At 33.2% G+C, this 27,740-nt stretch overlaps 1 protein-coding gene, 1 long non-coding RNA gene and 1 other non-coding gene across 3 annotated transcripts in view; 1 reads left to right on the plus strand and 2 right to left on the minus strand.

Annotated features, from left to right (window-relative positions):
• Positions 1–27,740, minus strand: part of LOC145329226 (uncharacterized) — a 145,076-nt gene that overhangs the window by 82,867 nt on the left and 34,469 nt on the right. The window lies entirely within an intron of this gene.
• LOC145330914 (small nucleolar RNA U3) lies at positions 18,821–19,024 on the minus strand. The gene has a single exon (XR_013883589.1). It is a non-coding gene; the product is annotated as a small nucleolar RNA U3 (small nucleolar RNA).
• Positions 25,854–26,781, plus strand: LOC145329222 (uncharacterized). The gene is made up of 2 exons (XR_013882809.1): positions 25,854–26,026; positions 26,509–26,781. It is a non-coding gene; the product is annotated as an uncharacterized LOC145329222 (long non-coding RNA).

Genomic DNA, 27,740 nt, shown 5'->3' on the forward strand with positions numbered 1-27,740 from the left:
CCCAATGATCTTATACAATCATTGTTGGAAAATTTTGGACACGTCATAGTTAGGAACCAACCAATTAAAATTCGAAAACGTGGTAATAAAACTTTGGGTACCAGTGTAATTTATAGTCCCCAATGTCCCCTCCCTCCCTGCAAGGTTTAGCACTTTCATGACACTTGCATGTCAAGCTTCGTCATAGTCCGGTGAGCTTTGTGATAAGAAAAGTATAAAAAGATAGAGAGAGAGGGAGAAAGAGACAGAAGGGGAGAGAGAGAGGGAGGAGGAAAGAGAAATAGAGAGATAGAAAGGGGGAGAGAGAGAGAGAGATTAAAATATAGAGATGATAGTGAGAGAAAAGGGAAAAAGGGATAAAAAAGTAAAATAAAGAAAGACAGAACCGGAGAGAGAGAGGGAGAAAGAAAGAGAAATAGAGGGATAGAAATTGAAATAGAGAGAGAGAGAGAGAGAGAGAGAGAGAAGAGAGAGAGAAATTGAGAAAGAGAAAGAGAGATGAAGAGAGAAATTAAAAATAGAGAAATAGTTAGAGAAAAGTGAAAAATTTATAAAAGAAAGTAATATAAAGCAAGGCTGAGAAGGAAAGAAAAAGACAGAGATAGATAAAGAAAGAAGGGGAAAGAGAAAGAAAGAGACAGAGATAGATAAAGAGAGAGAGAGATAACGAGATAGCGAAATAGCGAAACAAAATGAAGTAAAAAAACAAGGATAATTATATCAATGATAAGAAGCATGGCAACTACATGAAAGTAAAATGTGGACGGACAGATAACCGTAACTGTGTTACAGAATAGCTTCGCTACTAGCATTAAGGGAATACTAAAACGTACATCATAGTAGAAAAACCTATTATCTTTATTGAGATACGGTTAATTCGAAATATATTACATTTATGCAGGGTTTTTAAGGGATAAGACAATGGACGATAAATTGACGTACACCACTAGTGAAATTACCCCCTTTTTGATTATAATTATTGGTGGATAAGTTTAGACACAAAAATTAAGATTAATAAAATGTTTTTAAGTCAACAAAAAATGTATAATTTCTAGTCCAATGTCCCCTCCCTCCATGATAAAAATTACACAGACGAATTATTTTACAAATATTATATTGTAATGTAACAATGGATTTAGAATATACGTGGATATTTAGACAGGGGAAAACTGTCGTCAATTTAACTTGCTAACATGGAACTTGTTAATTGGTCAGTTGTTTCATCCAGTAGGAGGGAAGGGAAAGCAATCGTTATATTAGCCCCATGCGTTTTTCACTTTATTAGAGAACATGAAAATCTGGTGTAAGACCCAAGTAATAATATATCCTTTACATAATGTAACAAGGATGACAACATTTATAAAGGAGTAATTCAAAATAGATGGACAGGCAGACGGACAGATAGATATACCTACGGACAGACAGACAGACAGATTGGACAGAGAGATAGACAGACATACAAACGGAGAGACAAACGGACAGTTAGACAGATGGACAGACAGACAGACGGACAGAAAGAAAGACAGACAGACGGACATACGGACAGACATATAAAAAAATAGTAAATAAATAGAATTCTAAGTTTGGGCTTTTTCTTAAAAAGCATGTTTAATGCCCAAAAACTTTATCTTCTTTTGAGTGTTTTAGCGTGCCAAGAGAGATAACTTTAAAAAACAAGGATGACAACATACATAAAGCGAATCTCAACAAATGAGACAGATAAACGAACATATTTAGAGTAACAATTCATTTAATATTCAAATATGTATTTATAGAAGTCTAAACAAAAATATATCTTAAAATTACTTGAATACTTCGCTTATAACATACTGACTAATCATCTTAGAAATCATCATTTCAAAAATCAGATAACTAGGATGGTAAAAACTGTTGTCAAAAAGTTAAAAATCAAAATGTGTTGGTATTATAGAGTTGCTACGTTTCATAAATTATACCTAACTGTTTTAGGAATCATCATGCAAAATTCAAAACAACATTACTTTGCTTAAAAAAAAGACAAAAATAATAGTTTGACAAATATTTCCTATACCTCAAAATTTTTAAGATATATAGAAAGCAAAATAAACTTAAATCTCAATACCAATTTTGAAACGAAATGTAAAAATAAGAATTATTTTGAATTTTTCTATGCGTGAATAATTAGATGTTTGTTTATGTATTTTTAAGTAACGAAGCTACTCTATAAAAGAATATGTAAGTATGTACGTCCGTCCCTAACAGTGTTTAACGTAAGGTGTCTGTATCTGAGTTGATTAGGTCACATAGCTCTTTAACTGCGTTTTTTAGTCTGTTTTTGCTGAAATCCCCCACAAAATTGAGTTTAAAATAAGGGGTATGATAGTGTTTGTTTTAAATAAAACTTTAGTTTAGGTTAGGAAAGGTTATCGTGGTAGGAGCCCAGAAAGGGGAAATAGGGGGGAAAACCCAACACTTTCTTATTTTCAACTAATTACAAAGAACTAGGGTAGGGGGGTTCAATTCTCGATAGACATTTATAGGGAAAGTACGTACCAATAAAAAAAAAAAACAGAAAAAGCTTCGCTACTATAATACGTTATTATCCTTGTTAATTTAGGCGAGCATGCTTTGTTATTTTTTTATATTTAATCAATCCCGCACAAAAAAATGTTTATTAAAGGTTTGCAGTCATCTTAAAGGATAAGACAATGGACGATAAATATCCTCTTCTATAGAAACCGAAGGCATGTAAAGATTTAAAGTCCCCAAAGTTTTCAAGATAAGATATCTTGTTTACAAATGTTTAGGTACCAGTAAAATGGGTACTTTCAGCGGAAACGATGTAACACCGCTATTTATTTTCGCCCGCCTATTATTCAAGCAAATCTAATGAGCATGTTTTAAAAGGATGGCAGAATAGTTATTTATCGCATCGTATTATAAACAGCTTTCCGCGGATTTAAAAATGTACAATTATCAGATTAAACCCAGTTTTGTTAGCTCCAAGATGCTGAATGCAATGGCTTTAAAAACTGTCTATAATGCTATACATGATTTTTTAAGTATGGCTTAGAACCGGTTCTAATCCAGCTGATACAAATTGGTTTCAAAAGATTGAGATAATAGTTTTCATTTAAATCTATTATTCCCTAAACTAAATAATCTGCAAAAAATCTTCCTTGGGTAGTATAATTTTTTTTTTTTTTTGAGGGGAGGGGGGGGTCAAAGTCTTGAAAAACCCACCGCTCCATCCTTACCTTTTAAAATAAATTGCAAATAAGGGGTCTAGTTTTTTCTTGCCTATTTAGTTTAAGTAATAAACAAATAAACAAAAAACTACCCTCCTTTCTTGTTTCAAATATGGGGGGGAGGGGGGGCGGTTGTGCCTTACTAGAGAATTAAAGGGAAACTGCAAAAAAAATTGATTATTTTTTAAAGTTTAAGTTTAGGTTTATCCATTGAGAAAAAATGAATAGTTTAGCTATAAGTAGTGGGTTGGATTTAAGATGTACATGGATATATTGACAGGGGAAAATTTGTCGTTAATTTAGACAGCTAATATGGAACTCTTGTGTTTACTTTTAACATCCAACTAAACTCAAGACTGATGAGAGTGCAATGTCCACCGAAATATATTTCAATAAATAGCTGGGAAGTATCAAAGACTTTTTCACTTAGTGAATTTATCATCTTTTATTGTAGTATCCAGTAGGATGGGAGGGGATGAGGTTAAAAAGGGTGTGGATGGGGGTATTGTTTTTTTAGCCAGCTGTGAGCATCAAGAGTACATTAAAATTTGGTGCAACATCCAAGTAATAATTTATCGAATATTAGTGGGTTGGTTATACAAATAGGTTCATGAATATTTATAAAAGGTACTTATTAATAGATAGATAGATAGATAAGCATTAAGATAAATAAAAAAAATAGATAGATATATAGTAATTAGAAAATAATATATGTATTTTCCCTCATGTAGTGTGTTTTGCAGTAAAATCTTGTAAATGGCTTGTGCGATTCTTATCGATTTAAAACTTCTTTGCGTTTTATAATTACAGTAAATATATTGTTGTAAAAGGTAGATCTATTATGAGTCAGGGTGTTGGTGTCCTCCCAAAATAGTTATAAAACTTCCTAGGACCTATATGAAAAGCTACATTGTAAAGGAGAACCATATAAGTTCAGTGGTTAGCTAGATCCTTCGGTACACACACACGCAAACAGACACAGATCCTGTTATTTTTATATAATTATTTACATAAACGCGGTCAACTGTCTATAGTAACTCTAGTATCTTAAATCATAATAGTTTTGTTTTTCTTATTTTTCTTTTCTTTAAAGAACCAAGACCCCAAAAAAACATAAATTTGTTTTTAGTCCAAAACCACGTATTTCGAATTGGGGTTAAACATACTTTTTATTTTGTTTTTAGAAGAAAGAACAAGGATGATAACATCCATAAAAGCGTAGCGTAGCAAATAATCTAACTAGCATCCTTTTATATAGAGTAGCAAGGTTTTTTTTCTGAAGCTTAAGATATAAATAACTACTGAGTTATCTTTATAAGGAATCTCTAGCGTAGTTCCCGGAAAGGTTTTGGGCTATTGTTAGATTTAAGCCTTGGTAATGGTTTAAACTCTTTTTAAAAACGCATTTAAAATTCAATGTTATTTATACGTTTGAACTAAAACTTAAAATAACTTAATACAAGATGCTTAATATGGACTAATTACATAGAGACGTTTCGCTTACAAAATTATACCTCATGGTCCACGGAATCATTATTTTTTCAAAAATCAATTGAATAGGATGATTAAAACATAAAAATATAGTTTCCTTTATACATTAAAATGGACATATGTACTTTCTGGTAATGTTTATAGAACTGCTGTGCTTTCTAGCCTGTTACAGGAGTTATCAAGTATAGTATGAAATCTTTAGGACAATTCTAACATGCCTAATAATCTAATATAATGAAAGCCGTTACGAACGGATGGACGGGGACTAAATGCAGAATTTACAAAATTTTAAAACTATTCTATAAGTAAATATGCCGTCTGAACGTAACGGATAGCTCTTGATGTCAATTTAGCGTGTTAGATTGACCAATCAATTTAAGATTTGCATGCAGTTAAGTACAATTCAAATCAGAAAGCATCTTGGACATAGGGATTTTATTACACAAGATCCAAAGTTTTTAAATAATATTTTCTTATTCGTCAGCTTAACACCTTTGGGGATTTCATTGAATTTTGATTAGTTGGTTCACTAAGTTGAGTGTCCACTAATGGTAATCAACAGAAGGGGAATTTTATGTATCATCATTGGGGTTGCATATCAATTTATCCGCCAATGTCTTATCCCTTTAGATCCCTGAGTTAATTAAATATCTTTGAATTAAAAAGTTTTAGCCACAAGCGAAATCTTAAATAAATGAAACAGTTATATGTTGATCTAATTTCATTGTTTGAAAAATTAATAAAAAAATAGTTGCTTGAAGAAGAGAGGATCGAGAGAGAGAATGAGAGAGACAGGAAAAGAGAGAGACACAGAGAGAGAGAGAGAGAGAGAGAGAGAGAGAGAGAGAGACAGAGAGAGAGAGAGAGACAGAGACAGAGAGAGAGAGAGAGAGAGACAGAGAGAGAAAGAGAGAGATACAGAGAGATAGAGACAGAGAGAGAGAGACAGACAGAGACAGGCAGACAGACAGAGAGATAGACAGACAAAGACAGAGAGAGACAAACAGAAGTTCAGAAAGAAGTCAGACAGATAATTAGATAGTCAGATAAATAGACAGAGTAATAGAAAGTTTTAAGGATATAAATAATACATACTATAGATAGCTAAACAGACATATGTATACATAGATAGAAAGATAGATGGACAGAATAAAGGACAGTTAGATAGATAGACAAACAGAAGGGCAGATGATAAAAATACCAATAGACAGACAAACAGACAGACACATTGATAAGCTAATAGATAGTCAAATAGACAGATAGATGGACAGATAGACATCATTTATAAAACCAATTAGAAACACAGATGGATCAGGGATAAGGGATGGGAAACGTAGGAAAATATTATTTCAGGCCTATTTCAAGCCTAGGCCAAATAAACCAGTTTTGGGATGGCACAGTAGTTCGTTATAAATGCTAATGAAAAAGCTGTGTGTGTGTGTGTGTAGATAAAGTATAGAATCAAATTCAGGTAGCTAGTTTAAAGTAAAAAACCTAACTTTTTATAAACCTATATATTAATGGCTTTTGTTAAAATGAAGTTTTTTCTCTCCCAAAATTTTTTTATCTTTTATGTTGGTAATTTGAACTGTCAGAAAGCTATCGTTGGGTTTCCCTCAGACAGATTTTAGTTTGTATTATTTGCTTTTTTATTAATGAGTAAAATTTTATTTGAAAATTTCATTGCTAATTAAAATTCAAAATAAATAAATTAATATGCACTTGGGTAACATTCTATCAAGTTCTTTGGATACTATTATGTAATGATAGATTTGTACTGTGTTGTATTGTACACATATTAGGGTTAAGGTGTTGCATCAATTCCGTATTAAATTTTTAAAATTCAAAATACAACATCTAATATATAATCTACCAAATGAAAATTCATCGATACCTTCTTTCCAAAAAATAATCCCGTTATTTTTGTTTTTTCTATATGGCCCTTTTTTAATGTTTAACTCTAAGCAGATTAAATAATTAAGCTAATGTGATCTAACACCATTTATATTTATTTTTTAGTAGCAGACAAATCATTATTTTATCTAGAATTGTCTGCTTCTAAAATTTCCGCCAATTGGTGATTGGTTGATACAAAACAGGCTGATTCTTATTGGTTTAGAGCGATAGCTACTTGGGAGCGTCCGCCAGTTTGATAGGAATTAGTAAAAGTTGCAATATCCCTTTAGAATCTAGGCCGGGACCTAATTAATGGCCAGGTTTCCTATCCCTTATCCCTGAGATGGATAGATAAACAAGACAGACGAACATATTGATAAATAGACAGATGGAAGGACAGGTAGTAGACATACAGATAGACAGACAGACATACAGACATACAGATAGACATACAGACAGGCAGACACAGTTGGATAGACAAATATACATACAGATGAAAAATATATATTTAGACAGACAAATATGATAATAGGCTAGATAGATAGACTTATTGACATATTAATAGACAAACAAACAGACAGATATATAGATAGAAGAACAGACAATTAGATAGCCTTTTTGACATATTGATAGACAGACCAATAGACCAATATATAGACAGACTGACATAAAGATAGACAAACATGTAAAGAGACAGACAGACATTTATAAATTGACAGATAGACAGACAGACAAATAGTGTTGCTACGCTTTTTTATTGCAAAAAATCGCTATGACAATACTACCTATGAATGAATAACTTTTAAAAATATAAAAATAATATATTTTATTTAAAATTACTTACTTTTTTCACTAAAAAGTATCTTGAAATTATATAGAGTCACTTATAAATCACTTTTTAAATCACAATTGTATAAAATAACTCTTTATTTTAAGGTTTTTTGATAAATTAACTTATATCCTAACTTAGAAGCATAAATATGAATGCCTTAGCCTTAGCGATAGCTTAAACGTAAAGCAAAAGAGGTATATGTAATTGTATTTCTATAAATATAAAAAGTATCAAATTACAGTAAGGTTAATGCTTCCTAAAAGGTAGAAGTTATAATGTGATTCCATAAATTATAGTTCTTAGGGAATAGCCTTAAGTCAAACGCGCGTACAGGCCAGGGAGGAAGGGGACATTGAGCTGTTTATTACACTAGTCCCCAAAGTCTTAAAATTATGTTTTCTTATTCATTAGCTCATCAAATTTATGAACTTTTATTGAATTTTCATTAAATTGAGTGTCTAAACGTTTAAACCACTATTTGTAATCTACAGAATGGCTAAATCATTGGGGTTGTACATTAATTAATCGGCCATTGTCTTATCCCTCTCGATCCCTGGATTAAGCACGCACACACACACACACACACACACACACTTAGCGTAAGTCATTCTATATCATATGCTACGAATCGTAATATAACACTATAAAAAAGGCCTATAATAGGTTATGAACCAGCTGTTAAACTACTATTAATATTAGATCTTTAGAAATGGTTACGGGCAGAGGTAGAACCCATATGTATTTATGTATGTGTGTATATAAAGTGTTTTTATAATGTAAAATTTCTTAAACAGCAAAAATTAAGAACTTCCTATGCAAGTAAAAGGATGTGTGTATGTGTGTTTGTAATCAAGGATCTTGCTAACTGCTGGGCCGATAAGGTCCTCCTTTACAGTTAAGCTTCTCATAGGTCTATGGAAGTCTTATAACGATTTTTAGGGAGGGTATCTTCACCCTCCCAAGATAAATAAAATACCCCTCCCCAATTTTTTTTCTTTTTAAAACTAAAATGTAAAATGGAGGGTTGACTACCCCCCTCTCCCCACTTCATTCCTTTAATTGAATATATGTCATTGTTAATTAAGATATCGAAAACTACAAGACCAAATAGTCTACAATCTTTGAATTGGACCTAGCAAGGTTTTAGTCTATTTTACACACCATAAAAAGAAAAGGAAGGATTTTCTTCGCTGAGGTTTAAAAATGGTAATTTTAAATAAACACTTTTAAGTTAAAAATGCCTTAAAGCACAACCTAAAGCAATTATATACAAAGAAAAGGCTTTAAATTATCGTATATACAAGCTACCTTTAAAATCAAAATATATATTTTTTTGTGATTTTGAAAGTTTTTGAGAAATAGCGCAAGTTTTATGAGCCTTAGCGTTTTTTGGCTTCTACCCATTTTTTTGTGTGTGTATGTGTGTGTGTGTGTGTGTGTGTGTGTGTATGTGTGTGTGTGTGTGTATGTGTGTGTTTATGTGTGTGCATGTCTGTCTGTCGGTCATGATTTAAATGATTGAAAAGGGGGGGAATTATGCTTGGGTCATTATTTGGAGCAAGGAGTAATATTCTAAAAAAGGAGATATAGGTCTGTAAATTATACTGGTACCCAAAGTTTTATAACAACTATTTCATATTAGTTGGCCAAAAATATTGGGCTCTGCTATTCAATTTTGAATAGGTATTATTTTTTCAAACTAAAAGATTCCAAACTTTTGAACCAATAATTTTAATCTAAATAAGAGGTAATTTTGTTTATCATCATCAAACAATAGAAATCTCAGAGATCTTACGGGATAAGACAATGGACGCTAAATTGATTTACATCACCAATGATTGTAAACAAAATATACCCCTATATGGTTTTAAAGATTTGAGTTTGTATCAACCAATCCGGATTTAATGAAAGTTTTTAAGCCAACAAATAGGATAGTGTGTTTAAAAATCTTTGGGTACCGTTACAATTAACTTAGTGTTTAATATTTTTCTTGTGTTACTATATCCCTCTCCTGGTGAGGTATGATTCATAGATTTTTTTGTACGTGTGTCCATTTTAAAGTCGCTACTACCCCAAAAAGGACCACTGCACTGTTAAGGACATTTGATAATTAATGACATTAGTACTCAAAGTTCTATTATCACGTTTTTTTATTAGTAGATTAAAAAATGTGGGTACTCCTACTGAATAATGATTGGTAGGGTCCGAACTTGTAGTGCCCAATCTTTTCAACCAATAATTTTATTGTACAGAAGGGGATTTTTTATAATTATTTTTGGGGATTTATATCAATGTAAAGTCCATTCTCTAATGAATCATGGATTTTTTTTTGTGTGTGTCCATTTTAGAGGCGTTACTACAATGGATATATTATTACTTGGATGCTGCACCATATTTTCATGTATTCTGATAAAGTGAAACTCATAGCTGGCAAAAATACCCATCCAACCTACCCTCCTTTTAGATAACCGAATGAACAAAAAACTAATTCAATGTTAGCAAGCTAAATTAACTACAAATTTTCTTTCTCAAAATATCCACGTATATTTTTTATGCATTGTTTGTCCATTTTAGAGGCGTTACTATCCGGAAGGCAAGGAGGGAGGGGACATTGGACTATAAATTATACTAGTACCCAAAGTTTTAAAATCACGTTTTCTCATTCGTTTGCTCAAAAACTTTTGGACTTTGGTTGGTTGGTTCAAACTAGATGTGTCTTAACTTTTCAACCAACAATTGTAATCTACAGAAAAGGGTATTCTTGTTTATCATTATAGGGGGTGCATATCAATGTATCTTCCATTGCATTATCCCTTTATAATAAAAAAAAACTTTTAGCACAGCTTCGCTGGTAATAAAATTTCAACGAATTTTTAGCGTTTTTATGGGCAGTACCCAAAAACGGCATAGTGTGTTCATTCTGAGGGATCTAAAGGGATAAGACCTTGGCCCATAAATCCCCAATCGTCCCCAATGATGATTCACAAATTACCCCTTTAGTATATTACAATTAGTGGTTGAAACGGTTGGACACTCAACCTAGTAAACCGACCATCAAAATTCAATAAAAGTACCCAGAGTTGTGAAGCCAACGAATTATTAAACTTTGGGTACTAGTATAATAAACAGCCCATTGACCCCTCCCTCTCTGTATCTCATTACAATATCAAAATTTAAAATCAGCATGTTTTAAAAGGACGTACGCACTTTCTGGTAACGATTATAGAGTTACTTAAAAGACTAAGATGGCTAGGACATGTGCTCAGAATGGAACAAAATAGGTTTCCAAAAAAGTGCTTAAAATGGAACCCCACCACTGGTAAACGTAAACGGGGACAACCAAAAATGACCTGGAGGCGGAGCACTGAAAAGGACCTCTTTAATTTGAAATTAACATGGGGAGAAGCTGAAGCACTTGCCAAAAAAAGGAATTCATGGAGGAGCAGGGTGGCCGTATTCTCTGGACTCCACAGTCCAAAAGAGAGACGCGACTGAACTGAACTGAACACTTCCTAAATCCTATCTTAATATTATTATAGGAATCATCATGCACAGTTTGAAATCGATAGGACAATTCTAACCTGTTAAAATTCACGAAAAGAGCTAACCGTTACGTACAGACCGACTCAAATTAGGAAAAACTTTGCTTTCAAAAGAAAACGGCCAACAAGGCCAAATTTACTGATTTTGGACTTTATAAAATAAATAAACACTAAGGTGCTCTTTTTAAAAGCGAAGCTTTTCTATAATTAGGGTCGGTCCTCCGTAACGGATAGCTTTTTTCGTTAATTTAGGCATGTTAGAATTGTCCTATCGATTTCAAATTTTGCATGGTGATTCCTTTAGTAGTTAGGTACAATTTAGAAAGCGTAGCAACTCTATAATCATTACCAAAATTTCCGTACGTCCATTTGAAACATGTTGATTTTTTTACTTTTTTTAACAATAAATTTTTATGTGATCTAATCATCCGATTGATCTGATTTTTGGAATATTGATTCCTGGGACAACAAAGTATAATGTTATATGCGAAGCAACTCTATAATTAAGTCCTAAATATGTAAGTATGTCCATAAACATTATCCTGTATAAAGCAGTTTTTCAACAAATTTACTTACAATTTTGCTTCGACTCTTATACATTTATATTCTGATTATTCAGTTCTGACACTATACAAGTGTTAATGTCCGTGTGCCCTATCGTTTCAGAGCTTCGCTTTTATGGATGTTGTCATCCTTGTTATATCCTATGTTGTATTTGGCTGGCAAGTGGGGAGCAGACATTGGACAGTTAATTTCACTGGTACCCAAGGTTTTACGACCACTGTATCTTATTCGTTGAGCCGAAATTTTTGGGTACTTTTTATCAATATTTGATTGGTTAGTTTCAGGATAGTATTTTTCAAAGTTTTTAACACTCTACAGAAGTGGTGTTTTAGAAAATGACGCTATCTATCCATCTCATATAACTATCTATCTTTCTATCTTCCTGTATATATATTACCAAATACAAACACTTCAAATAAACTTAAGTAGTAATATAAAAAACGATCATTTAGTAGCTTAAATAAATATTTCATATTTTTACTTTCATTATTAATATAGAAGCAAAAAATGGCATAAAACCATCATAGGACCCATTATTAAAATAAGAATTATTCAATCGATTCAGTGGTTAGCGAGATCCTAAACGACAAACAAAAACCTTCTAATGAATAAAATAAATGTTTCTCTAGCCTATCACTTGAAAAGCTACCCTAAAATTACCAGGCGTTTAAGATATTTTAAGTATCAAAATAGCGATATAGATTCTTCGGTGCTTTCCCTCGTAAGTGCCTATCGAGCACTGGACACCTGTCCCTTATTTTCTTAATGGTGGAGAGAAATCCTAACCTCATCCCACCTAACCTGAATATTTTTTTTTTTTTTTTTTGGGGGGGGGAATAGGTTATATGCTCGAAAAGGCACTTTAAGAGAAACGGCTAACCCATTTCTTTTTAAAAATAATTCTTGGAACATTTTGGGAGGGTTTATTTAGAATTACCCTAAATAAGTATCGTTTTATAGGAATAATAACCAATGATGACAATTTCCAGGGTGGCAGGGGACATTGGGCTGTTTATTACCCCAAAGTTTTATAGTAACGTTTTCTTATTCATTTGCTTATTAACTTTGGGGATATATTAAATTTTGATTGGTTGGTTAATTAAGATGAGTGTCCAAACATTTCAACCACTAATTATAATCTACAGAAGGAGTGATTTTATGTATCCTAATTGGGGATGTACATCAATTTGTCGGCCATTGTCTTATCCCTTTAGATCTCTGTCCGATCCTGTGATTTGATGCATTTCTGACTCGTTATGTCATTCAATGTCAGGGATCTAAAGAGATAAAACAATGAAAGATTAATTTATAAACAACTTCATGATAACCATGACTAAATGTATATTCAAATTAATTAGTTTAAAGTTTTTAACTAAACAATTAAAATTCAAAGAAATTATATTAAGTTTTTTTTTAGGAAATTAATAAGATAATGGGGTTATAAAACGTTGGGTAATAGTGAAATTTACTGTCCAAAGTCACCTCCCACCCTGCATATTAGGAGTAATTACATAGTCATTAAATTATATAAAGTAGTAAGCTTTTTTGTCTGTAGCTTAAGATTTCAATAACTACTGTACCTATTGAGTTCTCTGTTTTATGGAAGCTTCTTATAGGTTCCTGGATAGTTTTAGGTTATTTAATTTTTATATCTAAGTTAGGTTTTAGGCTATTTAATTAATTTCCTTACTCCTTTAAATACAGATCTCCTAGATGCTTGGAGCTTATTAGTATAACAGCTGGCTGCACTGCTAGATAAGGATAAAATTATGTTGTCTTAATGGGTTATTGAAGATCTCTTTGAAATTGGCTTAGCTTAAATAACCATCCATCTCATTTTTCTTTTTCTCTTTTGCATATTCTCTCTTTCTCTCTCTATCTCCCTGTGTTCCTCTCTGTCTCATTCACTCTCACTCTCTTTTTCAACCCCCCCCCCCCTCTAATCAAGGTCGCTATTTTGCCAAATTTCATTGCACTTTTGAAATAGATTAAATTAGCACCTTTCTTATCTATCTATCTATCTTTTTATGCATTTTACCATGGAATTTGTTATAGCAAGAATGAAAATTTAGGGATATACCAATAGAAGATAGAGTTTATTCTCTTATTCTTCCAAATGCATGTTGAAAATATTATTCGTTGGCTTAGAATCTTTATCTTTAAGTCCTAACTTTGCATGTGTGGCGCCTGTTTAAGGATCGAGGCATATCCAACTTTTTAAATATTTTACATTTTAAGCTAACAACCTTTTGGGGGGAAAATCCTCCCCATGAATACAAAATAATCTCACTATCCACTGAACAGATATGGTTATCCTTTACAGTAAAGCTTCTCATAAGTCAAGAAAAAGTATTTTGTGGGAGTGTACAACCACTCCCTCAAGAGATATTTTTTCCTTTTTTAAACTTAAATTAAAAGTTGTGGGTCGAATCCCCCCCCCCTTCCCTTCACTCAAATGCCCCTATAGCCCGCTTGGGGTGTAGCCGATAGTTATCTAAAAGTTGAAGTCTAAACACTAAAAAGTGGGAGAGGGGTCCAGAAGAATTTATTTATCAACAATTGTCTTATCCCTTATTTCCCTGAAAATTATGCATTCAGATTTTATAGGCTGTCATTCCAGATTCATTTTGATTCCGCCAAATCTTCAGATACCAGGGATCTTAGGGGCTAAGACAATGGATGATAAATTTATATACAATCACAATAATGAGAACCCACAATGTCCCTTCTGTAGATCAAGGTATTTGGTTGAAAATTTCAATGTATATCCTCAAAGTTTTTGAATTACGCCATCCATAAATCTTTGGACAACTGAACCATTTTTTACCATTATACATAGTCATGAGGTTGACAAAACAGCAGTTAGAAAGAATAATTTAAACATACCTGTAAAAAAAATATAATTAAGTAACCTATTTTTTTGTTGCACGACCTTTGTCTAGGAGAATTAAGGGATCTTAAGGGATAAGACAATGGACGATAAATGTATGTACATCCCCAATATGACAAACAAAGTTATCCCTTCTGTAGAATAAATTTATTGGTTGATAAGTTTGGACACTTCTAGTTTGACCCAACCAATCGAAAAATGATTAAAGTGAACAAATGAGAAGAAGTGTTTATAAAACTTTGGGTGCCAGAATAATCTAAAGTCCAATGTCTCCTCCCTCCTTGTGTTAGATAGTATATTTTTTTATCGGCCAAGGCATTCCTACTGAAATTAATATCATTGTCAAAGGCCTGACATAGAAGCAGAATCATGTAATCTGAAATAAGAGAAAATACCCCCCCCCCCCCCCCTTCCAATAATCATGTGTATTATTCTGTCTGTAGTAGCTAGTAAATATTAGAGGGGGGGGGGTGATATGGATGTGGATTAATTTAGCGGCTATTGTCTCCTCCCTTCCTCTCATCTTAACCCCCCTTACCCCTATCCCCCTACATTTTTTTTGATCCTGGGGTTTTAAATAGTTAAAGAATAGAAGCTAAATTAGAATGTTTCTACAATACATTAAACCAGCGGCTATGCCAGATTAGGGAAGGGTGGGGGGTTATTCACCCTCCCTCATTTTCAATATTAGTTTTAAACGAAAAAAAAAGAAACACTTTTTTTTGGAAGCGCGATTTCTCTTCCGAGGTAGGTGTTAGTCTCCCTAAAAAAAGCTATAAGCCTTCACAAGACCTATGATAAGCTATATTGTAAAGCGAAATGCTTCGGTACTAACAGACAGACACACACATACTTAATTGTTTTGTAAGGTATAGAGAAAGATAGAAAATAGATAGAAAGGAAGATAGACAGAAAGATAGAGATAGAAAGAAAATAATAGGAGGCAGATTAGCCCTGGCGTGATATCACCCCTTGCTATATGTCAAACAGCAGGACATACAGACAGAGATATAGATAGATAGACAGATACATAGATAGAAAGATAGATAGATATATAGATAGATAGACAGACAAATACATAGATAGAAAGAAAGATAGATATATAGATAGATACATAGATAGAAGTAAATAAATAGATAGATAGATACAGAGCAAAAAAAATATACAAATAGAAATACAGAAAGGCATTTTTAATCAAAAACAGAAAGAGAGAGTAGGAGTAAGAGGAAAAGAGAGAGAGAGAGAGAGAGAGAGAGAGAGAGAGAGAGAGAAAATGAGAGAGAGAGAGAGAGATAGAGAGAGAGAGGGAGAGAGAGAGAGAGATAGAGAGAGAGATAGAGAGAGAGAGAGAGAGAGAGAGAGAGACAAAGAGAGGGAAGATGAGAGAAAGAGATAAAAATAGAGGAAAAGAAAATGATAGAGAAAAATAAAGGGTAAGCAATTTAACGATTGATGTACGGACAAACGGACAAAGTGAGTTTAGGATTAGAATATTGATGACATTTCAGACATCTATCTTTAACAACAGCAGAGTAAATGGCGTATAGAAAGACGTATGGACATCTTTTATTATAGAGTAGCTTCGCTACTAAAAAAACAGCATGTTCTAATTTAGCCCTATTCTTTCTAGAAAACCACATACAACGACCAAGGATAAAAAAGTGTCACTGCGGAGCGAAGCTACTCTAGTTATATTTAGTTTAAGCCGTTGCATAATTATCCTATGGAGCGAAGCTACTCTATCTGGAGTTTCCCTTTCGAGAAATAAACCCCCTCACTGTTTTAGGGGGAGGGGGGAGATTTTGGATATAAAATACGTGCATATTGTGAGATATACCTGTAAAATGTTTTTCCCAGCTGGCTAATTTAACGATACCCTCCATCCCAGTCTCCTTATGACTTTATCCTATCCCCCCTCCCCTGTCAATGGAGGGACGTATTGATGACCAATATCTGAGGACTATATTAGCCACCTAAATTGACGAAAAAATTTCCCTATCACAATTTCCAAATTTCCTACCTTATCCAATATGACCTAACCTAACCGAATAGCCTAAAACCATCCAAATAAATTAACTATCTAAAACCATACCAGGAGCTATATGAAGCTTCCCTAATTATATGGAGAACTTAATCGGTTCAGTGGTTAGCAAAATCTTACTATCAAAACAAACAAAAATAAGATGATTTTGTAAAAAAAAAAGATACTTAATCGTTCTGAAACAATTATTTTGAAAAGGAATTTCTTTAAATAGTTTTTATCTTAGTAAACAATCTTTTAAAGATTTCCCTCAAAATTAAACTTAGCTTTTAGACAAAAATTTAGCAGTTTCAACCAGGGATCTAAAGGGATAAGACATTAGCCGATAAATTTATATAATTCCTAATGATGATACACATTCCTTCTATAGATTACAACTAGTCGTTGAAACGTTTGGACACTCAACTTAATGAACCAACTAATCAAAATTCATTAAATGTCCCCAACTAATAAGAAATGATCATATAAAACTTTGGGGACTAGTGTAATAAACAGTCCAGTATCCCCTTCCTCCCTGGCTTTAAAACAAAAATTTAGCCGTTGCAACGATTTTTGGTGTATTAGCGTTTCAGCATATTCATGAAAGGACAAACGGGCAAAGTGAGTTATAGAACAGATGTTCAGTTCTCAACAAAACATGTCAAATTAATTTTCACTAAAAATTTCAGCTGTCTTTCTTCAATAGCAGCCGAGATAATTAATATATTTCTTTCATAGCGTTGCGGATGAACTGACGGACGGACAGACAAAGTATAATATAGATAAAATCGAGCTTCTCTGACAATCACAGTAGCGGTGCAATAACATTTTTAATAAAGAAATGAAAAAGAAATTAAAAAAAAAAAATTAGTACTTCCATACTAGTAGTGCTTAAACTTATAAACCAATAATTATAATCTACAGAAGGGGTTATTTTGTTTTTCATTATTGGGGAATTGATATATCATCCATTGTCTTATACCTTAATATACCTGGCTAAAGTAGTTATTTTTAGCAGAATTGAACGAAATCCAAAAAGATGGGGTGGGTCGAAAATGTAATAGAATTGATATTGGCATAAAACGACGAAATAGGGTTGAAAAGGGGTAAAAAATCTGGGGGTGGGGGGGTTCTAGAGGCGATTTCTCTTAGGGGGTGGATGGATGACTCCTCTTTCAAAATAGTCATAAACTTTCTCTTTACTTATATTTTTGCTTCACTGTAAAGTAGAATCAAATCGTTTCAGCAGTTAGCGAAATCCTACGCTACAAACAGATAAACATCCTGTTACTTTAATATGTATGTGAGTCAATTAAAATTTCGTGGATAGCTTGATCGATCTGTCCACAATTTGTATTGGTCTAGGGCAGGTTTTGGGCGATTTTTGTGAGGGTTTATAATCACTCTATGTATATGAAGCTCTATTTTAAAGTACTGATTTTAATCTGTGTGCAATTGCATTCCTGTTTTAAAATACAAGGACAATTCTATCCAAAAAAAAGTAGAGCTATTTTCAAATTCTGGATGGGTAAGGCAAAATATGAAAATGCCACTACAACCACTTTCTCAGAAGTAAGGATCCATAATTCTAATGGATAAAACATTGGAGTGAAAAACGATATACCTGAAAAAATTCAACAAAATATCCAACATTTTTGAGCCAACAAATAAGTGAACATGATCATAAAACTTTGGGTACTAAATTTCCATCCATGTTTGCTCCCTGTCTCCATAAAATTACTGGGGCATTACATCTAAATTATTCACGAAATACAAGGGTTCTAAAAGGGTAAGACAATGGCCGATAAATTTATGTACAATACATCTTTAAGGAGTATAAACAAAATTTCCTTTTCTGTAAATAACAATTAGTAGCTTGTGTAAAAAAATTGGGGAAAAAGATACATAATGATACATAATAAAGATAGAGAAAAGGGAATAAAAAAGAGTTAAGGAGAAAGAAAAAAAGGAAAAAGAAAACAAAAAGATAGAAAAATAAATAACTAGAGAAAAATGGAGAAATACGTGACCGCAAAAATTTTGCACGAAATTCGTGCAATCTTTGCTAGGTAAATAGATGTATTACCCCTAGATGTACTGTTAGACACAAATGGATATATTATAACTTGGATGTTACACCAAATTATTATGTTCTCTAATAAAGTGAAACTCACAGCTGGCTGGAATAACGATTTCTCCATAACACCCCCTTCCCTCCCCTCCTAGTGGATGAAGGAACTGACAAATACTAGGGGCGAAGCCGCTATTTTCCTACAAAGTGTAGATAAGTTCTTGTAAAGCTGCCATTATTTGAAATTGTTTAGCGTATGACTAGCATACAACAGAGATATAAATTTAACCACTCAGCCGATGTCATGGTCCATCTAGGAGATCACAGAGTGACATCCAAGCATTCATCGATATGTTGATGAAGTCAACCATTAACACCTTCTCACGCTCAGGACATGACATTCAACTCACCATCATGGCTTAGCTATCTTTAAGTTTCGAAAAGAAACAAAGGATATATACCACAGATATGATTCTGTGAAGTATAATCTTACTATACACTGACCTTTTTGGGATATGTTTTGAAAAGACTATAGATAGGTTGCTGACCAGCTGTAGACCTCCACACACAGCTTGATTCAGTTGCTGTGTCGCCTCAGAAATGCTATCTTTATACTTTTTCAAATAGCTGGTGACACACTTTGTTGATGAAACCCCTGGTTGGAGGTCTTCTATTGAAAAAAATGAGACACCTAGTGGCCAAATTATCGACTACATAACACACGTGCATAAACTCTGCAGCTCCTCCTTGGCAGGTTATGTGGGAGTAATTAAACAAAGAATAACTTTTTGAATATTTCTATTTAGGAGGGTTGACTTCTCATTACTTATAGGGCGAAGCCCACAGAGGACTTGAGTAAATTTACGAAAAAATTTCCCCTGTCAATATATAAAAGTTACAGGATGTCTTTGGGTCTATCTGTCTGTTTGTATTACAGGATCTCGCTAACCACTGGACCGATATAGTTCTCCTTTATTTTTGGATAAAATAAAAAAATAACAATCAAACCAATAATATGGCAGGATTGTTCCTACACTGTGTTCTTATTGGTCCAATTTACTGATTGGAGATCTAGAAAATCTTTTTTATTTTTTTCCAGGTGGTTTGTTCAACTTGAGAAATCTTCAGGGATAAGACAATGGCCGATAAATTAGAGTACATATCCAATGATGACACACAAAATTACCTATTCTGTAAATTACAGTTAGATCTACTTTATTCTTTTCCAAGTGGTTTGTTTTACAATGATCTGAAGGATAAGACAATGGCCGATAAATTAGTGTACATATCCAATGATGACACACAAAATTACCTATTCTGTAAATTACAATTAGATCTACTTTATTCTTTTGTTCCACAAGGATCTGAAGGATAAGACAATAGCCGATAAATCAAACATACCCAAAACAGATAAGCAAAATTACCCCATCTGTATATTTCAATTAGTGGTGGAAACGTTTAAACACTTAACTGAATAAACCAACAAAAGAAACCTAGATGCTAAGGGCGCATCCGCTAGCATATCATTTGGATAGATAGAAAATAAAATAGCAAAACGGGATAGATATCAATTAGATAGATAGAAATAAGATAGCTAGAAAATGGATGTAAAATATTACGTGGATATTATGACAGGGGAAAAGTTGTCGTCAATTTAGGTTGCTATTTCCCCTGTCATTTATTGGTTAATTCGTTTATTCAATAGAAGGGGAGGGGATGGGGGATATCATTTTATAGCCCGAAAAAGGTTCACTTTATTAGAGAATATGAAAGTCTGGTGTAAGATCCAGGTAATAATAAATCCATTGCTAGAAACAGGATTCAAAAATAAACTTTATGATAGATATTAAATATAATTTTAGTAGCGCAGCTACTCTATAATAAACTATTGTCTATGTCCGAACGTCATTTATAAATTTCTGTTTACCAAGGATCTTAAGGGATATGACAATGAACGATAATTTGATATACAACCCCAATGATGATAAACAAAACATGGTTTAAAAGATTGGACAATGTTAGTTGTAAACAACAAATCTCAATTTCATAAAAGTACCCAAAGTTTTAAGCTAACAAAGGAGAAAATATGAAACTTTGGGTACCAGTTTTTTATTGCTGCGCTACTTATGCACATAATTGTCTTTGGTATGCAACTTTTTTTGCAATTTGCAAAATGTTAACTAATTTTGGAAAAATTGCTGTTAAATTGTATAATCATAAGGTTCAAAAAAATCTTGAAAATTATTCAAGAATTTTATCCTTATATAAAAGTAACAGGATGTCTATCTGTCTCTCTGTTTGTGTGTTTGTACCAAAGAAGCTCGATAACCGCTGGACCGATACGGTTCTACTTTACAGTGAAGCTTAATATAGATCCAGGGATGGTTTATAACAATTTTTGGCCTCTAGAGGCGTAGCCGCTTGTTATGATTATTATAGATGGTAAAAGTCTACAATTTCAGGGAAGATTTGAAGTAGTCATGGGCAAATCTCAAGTCTTGGACTAATATGTCGACATAACTAACTTTATAGTCATAACGTAGAATAACGCTGTGTTGATAATTTGTCAGCAGGGGCGTCCAAGCTTTTTTTTGGGGTGGGGTAAAATTTTGTTAAGGGAAGGGGTAAAATGTCGCGTGGGGGGAGGGGTTATTACCCCCCTTAAATCTGTTGGCAGGAGTAAATTTTGTTTCCCCAAAAATTTTGGGGGGAGGGGTAATTTAAATTTTATTAAGTATTAAAAATTTTTTTCTGGGGGGTATATACAACTCCAAAATTGTTTGTGGGGGGAAAATATCCCCTAAATGGTAAGGGGTGCCTACGGCACCCCCAGGGTAGGGGTAAATATCAAATTTTGAGGGTGCCTACGGCACTCCCAAATTCGTTTGGGGGGGGGGGTAATCCCCACTTTACCCCCCCCCCCCCCTTGGACCGGACGTCTATGTTTGTCAGCTATGACCACTTTTATCTGATATCACATTAAAGATAAGACAAAGAATGATAGATTGATAGTTGACCGCCAGACTGAACGGACGTATAATAAACATATCCCGTATGACCTATAAATAGAAATTATTGGTGACAGGGTGTCCAACAATTTTCTATTTTAACAATGGCTACAAATCAAGTTGAACAACAACAAAGTGATAGTAATATTGGGGATTTAACTAAAATTCTCATTGACAATAAAGTGACGCCAGAAAAACTAAAAGAACTGTTATGCAATGCTAACAAAAGTGATTCAAAAATATCTCTGGATAAGTCAAACCTCAAAAAATGTTGCAGTGATTTAAAGTTATACTGCAACAGTAATGAGCAGTATAATCGCAATTGGACCATTAGAATTCATGGGCTATCTGTCTCTTCTGAGCTAGTTAAGAAAGTGGGAGCTGATGAGGCATGCATAACTACTGCCTACAATGCTATCATTGAGCCTGTGCTGAGGAAGCTTACCCCAAAGCCTGAAGACACTGATGTGAACACAGAATGGGGCCCTACAAAGATTGACTCTGTTCCTAAAGTTTTTGATCTCCTTTCAAATGGTCATTTTGTTGGTAAAAAACGAGATAATCTTCCAAGAACTATCATCATAAGATTCATGTCAAGGTATATGAGAAATCTGTTTCTCAAATATAAGAGAAAATTTATGCCAAATCCAACGGCAGCAGAGACAACAATGGGTGTTAAATTTTATTCTGCATTTCCTGATCTTACAGCAATGAACCATAAATATCTGATGGCCCTGAAACAAGACCCTAGGGTTAAGGCTGCTTGGGCATTTGATGGGAACCTGAGATTCTCTCTGGCTGACAGCAAAGGTGAGGAGTCTAATGAAACTGGAGCTGGGTTCTCAGAGGTATTCTTTGTTGAGGATATAAGGACAGATCCCACAGCAGAGGTTGACAAAGCTGTTGCCTCCCACAATGACTCATCACCCTCCAGAAAAAGTAGAGCAGATCTTCCTACAAATAATCGCCAACTGAGATCTAAGGGCCTAGTTAGAGGCAATGGAGGGCCTTGGAGCCAATCATCTGGACATGGTGGACGTAGTGGAGTGCCAGCTGGACGTGGAGGTGTTCCTGGTGGACGTGGAGGTGTTCCTGGAGGACGTGGTAGAGGGCGTGGTGGACAGTTTTCTGGTCGGGATGGACAGCATGCTAGTGGAGCCCAAGGAGAACATAAGGATTCAGGGGAAAGCAGCTGGCAGGAGGTAAAGAATGGAGCTACAAAAGGTGAAATTGAAAAAGGTGAAGGTCTATTGCCAAATGATAATGATCTTGCCTGTTCTACCTTTAATGTAAATTCATTTAAAGATTAGATATATCAACATATTCCTACAAGAATCTTCTTTTAAATAAAAAAAAAACCTATTTTTTTCTCCTAAATTTAGCATTAATTCTTATCTGATTCCTCTGTTTTTTTTCTCAATATACAATAATTTTAGCTCTAGATAAAAAAATATTTTATTATAATAATTAGGATTTTATTCAGTACCATACAAACTATCTTTTATACCTCTTCTAAAAAACATTTGTTTTTCTTTAATGATTTTAATATTTTAAAATTTGTTGGACACCCCAAATATAGGATATGAAAAATAGTAAAAATTGTCCGTATTACCGGAAGTATAAGATCTATACCTACCCCCTCCCATTCTCCTACCCTTCTTACAACCCCTACACCCCTCCTTGTACACCTGTATGTATTTATGACTTTCACCCCCCCCCCTTTTTCCCACCCCTATCCAGTCCCTCCTTTCCCTGCACCCCCTCTCTATCCTTTCTTACTTTTGGTTTGTGTGTTTGTATATTGTTTCTTCATACATTGGATTTATTATAAATGAATGAATCATTTCATAGATTTGGGACAGACAATCTAAGTAACAACAATTTTCACAGATTGCTTTTTGAAGAAAATGAAGAGGTTGATATTTATCGAGAATTAGACATACAGAGCTCATACTATTCTCCTGATAAATTTTGTGAAAAATTTAAAAATTCAAAAAACATTTCTATCCTCAGTTTAAATATTCAATCTATTAATTCTAAATTTTCTAGCCTTTCTGATCTAATTCATTTTTGGAAAGAGAAAGGGGTTGTTTTTGACATCATTTGTTTACAAGAATGTTATTCCATTGTTATTCCATCCATTTTTGAAATATCTTTATATCATCCTATTCTATTTAAAACAAGAACAACTTTTGTGGGTGGAGGCGTAGCTTTCTATATTAACAAATCTTTAAATTTTTCTGTTCTAAATGAGTATTCTATTTTTCATGAAAAAATTATTGAAAGTTTGTTCATAGAATTGGAGTTTAGCAACAGGAAAAAACTTGTTATTGGTAATTTCTACAGACCCCCTAGCACTGGGTTAAACAATCTTACACCTAATATGCAAATAGAGTTATTTTTGGAACATTTTCAAAGCATTTTAGACTCTATCACGGAGCGAAAATGTAAAGCAATTCTTTGTGGAGACTTTAATTTAGATTTAGATTTTAGATTTAGATTTAGACATAGAATTGACTTTGTCAACCATGAAAGTGATATTCCAGCTATAAAATTCTTGGGTATTTATTTGGATCCAGCCTTGAATTTTAAGGTTCATATAAATGAATTAAACAAAAAGCTCTCTAAATCATTATTTTGTCTCCGAAAATGTCAAGGTCTACTCACTGAAAAAGCTCTCAAAGCTCTATATTACTCTATTTTTCATTGTCATTTAGTTTATGGAATCCTTATCTACTCATGTGCATCACCCACAAATCTTACTGGCATAATCACTAAACAAAAAATGGCTGTGAGATGTATTAAGCAAGCAACCTACTATAGCCATTCTAGTCCTTTATTTAAAAATCTCAATATTTTACCCTTTGAATCTCTAGCTCATTACTTTAAACTAAAATTTATGTATGAGTACAAAAATAATTTGTTGCCAAGGTCTTTTAATAATATGTGGCCTAGACGAGGTGAATTAAATGGTAACTTCGTTTTGAGAAACAATAATAATTTAACTGTCCCCTTTTCTCGAATTAACTTAGTAGAGAGGATTCCTATTTGTTCATTTCCAAAGATATGGAACAGTTTTGACGACCGTGATAATATAAAAAATGCCTTAAACCTAAATCAATTTAAGAGTAAGCTAAAAAAATGCCTTCTAGCAAAAATAGACATAACATGTTATAGACTTCTTTGCCGTCCTTGCCACCTAAGAATGTAAAACATTTATTCTGTCTGTTCTACAAGTCTTCACTGATTTACCCCTCATATTAATTATAAATGTTTATAGTCAATATTACAAACACACATCATGTTACTTTCCCCTCCAATTCCCTTCCTTTCAGTTCCACATTATAATCCCCATCATATATAATGCGTAAGTTCTTATTTTAAATAATTAAGTTTCATATTATATTTTTTTTATCATTTTTTTCTTATCTGCAAAGGCTACTTAATATTACCTCGAGAGAGATTACTTAGTCCTTTGACACGAATTTTGAATGTGAATACTATTATCTTTATTATTAAACTATAAGTAATCATGATCAATTTTATTGTTTGTTTGTGATTATACCATGTAATGTATATATATTTTTTTGTATGTGTCATAAAATAAATATTTCATTTCATTCATATGTGTTAAAAGATTATAAACAAGCTAAGGTACCCCTTATTAGTAGCGAAGCTACTCTATAATTCGAAATGTCCGTCCGTCCGTCCGTCTGTCCGTCCGCCTGTCTGAGACAGAAAGGAGGAAACGTGATTTTCTCGGCTCCTATAAAAGATAATAGGCTGAAATTTTCAGGGATCAATTATGTTAACAGTCTTCAAATTTTCACCAAGTTTCATTAAGATTCGTCAGTTGGTTAGGGTGCTAGATCGATTCCTACATTTTTAGGTTTTCATGATTATCTCAACTCCTATTCAACATAGACGGCTAAAATTTTCAGGGATTGAATACTTTCATATTCTGCATACTTTTATTAAGTTTTATCGAGATTTGCTTATTGGTTGGGGTGCTAGTTCAATTCCTAGAGTTTTAGGTTTTCATGATTTTCTTTACTCCTATCTGAGATAGACGGCTGATATTTTTAAATTAAATAAGTTCACAATTTACTTATCCCCACAAAGTTTCATTAAGATTTGCTAATTTGCTGAGGTGCTAGATCGATTCCTAGATTTTCACGTTATAAATCGTACAAGGTTTCGTGATTTTTTAGTTTAGTGTTTAGTATGAAACTGCAATAAAGTTAATTTTTTCCGGATATTCATCCATAATTTTTGAGCTTCGCTACTTATGGATGTTTTTATCCTTGTTTAAAAATTAAAGTAAAAAGATCTTCAAAACGTTTTGTAAAAAATCTTCTAATTTTTATAAATCAACCAATTCAAGAATTAGTTTTTTACGATATATACAAACAAATTAAAATGCTGAAGTCCTTGATTATGCTTGTTCTTGGTTTCGGAGCTGTCCAAGCTGATTTAGTCGATGAGGTTTGTGTTGCTATTTAATCGCTTATGAAATCAAACTTTTGTGTTATTTATTTATAGACATTAATAAAGGAAATTTAATAGAAACTTTTTGAAATAAAAATTATATCTCAATTTGATTAATTGTACTTTCTTTATTTTTTATGACAAAATAAGACAAGGTAGTGTGGCATAATAAAATATTCTTAGTGGTGATTCTGCAGGGCTCAGCAGCCCCGCGTGATATCGTCCAATTACAACTTTAAAATTAAGCTGGATCTCTAAACCTGTTCCATTAGAATTTTTTTTTGCACAAAAGTGGGTTTAAATTTAAGGATCATGCGAAGCTGGGGCGCAACGCATGAATAAAGAATGTCAACCCAAAAACTTTATTTTACTTTACTTTGGGGACTAACAAAACTAGTTTTAATCACTTTATTTTTCATTTTAATATCCGCGGAAAGTTGTCTATAATACGCGACAAATAACTATTAACTCTTTTTAAGGTTGGCCGTATTTACAAAGGCGCCTGTCTCAGAGACGACCAGTGCAATAGTTACATATCCTACTGTCACAGAAGCAGCGACCTCCAAATATGGGGGGACTGTCGCCCCAATATGATCACCTGGACTGTCCTGGCTATGATCATTATCGGTGGCATATTGGCTATATGGTTCCGCAGACAAATTGGTACACAAATTTTAAGAATGCATCAAGAGTAATTGTAAATATAATAATATTTTTGCTAAAAATGTAAATAAAAAAATTCAAGTATTGTTTTTTTTTGCTATTTTATTTTAGTAGCGAAGCTACTCTATAATTACCTTTGTCTGTTCGTTCGTCATCCAGTCAGTCCGTCTGTAAAGCTATGGGGGAAATGTAATGTGATTTTCTCAGCTGCTATTTAGGTAAACGGCTGAATTTTTATGTGAAGATTCTCTATAGTAATAAGCGTTTGTAATTTACTTTGAGCTTTGGTCTGTCATTCATGCTAAAAAATACAAATATTAGAAATAGAAATATGTGAGAAAGATTTCGTGATTTGTTTCTTTTAATTTCTATTCTTGATTTTAATAAACATTCTTTAAATCTCCTCGTCATTATTGCCATCAATGATTTTTGTGCTTCGCTTTAGATTATCAGTTGTTGGAAATTTTAAACTCTGCTAGTTTAATTAAACCATACAATCAAGATTCAATAAAGGCATTTATTTATAACAACGTGTTATTAAACTGTGGGTGCCTGTATTACCAATTAAGAGTCCCCAAAAAATGGGCTGTTTATTTCACTAGTCCCAAAGTTTTTCATTTTCTTATTTTTATTGAATTTTGTTTAGGTGTTTCATAAGCTGAGATTGTCCAATCGTTTCCACCACTAATTGTAATTTACAGGAGGGATAATTTTGTGTATCATCATTGTGGATGTATATTAATTTATCGGCAATTGTCTTATCCCTCTAGATCCCTGTATAATTCAGCCCCTAACATGGAGGACACGGGGAAATTAAATTGAAAGCTTTTTTTTATCTTTACCCTAAATCTTAAAATTAAAGAAATTAAGAGAGAGAGAGAGAGAGAGAGAGAGAGAGAGAGAGAGAGAGAGAGAGAGAGAAAGAGAGAGAGAATAAGAGAGAAAGAAGTGTAAGTTTACCTTAAAAAGGAAAAGAAACATAGAAAGGGAAAGAAAAATAAAAATATATTTAGAGAGAGAGAGAGAGAGAAAATCAAAAGGTAACATA

The sequence above is a fragment of the Acartia tonsa genome, chromosome 10 (genome assembly GCF_053477335.1).
Source record: "Acartia tonsa isolate MP-2025a chromosome 10, ASM5347733v1, whole genome shotgun sequence".
NCBI classification, from domain to species: Eukaryota; Metazoa; Arthropoda; class Copepoda; order Calanoida; family Acartiidae; genus Acartia; species Acartia tonsa.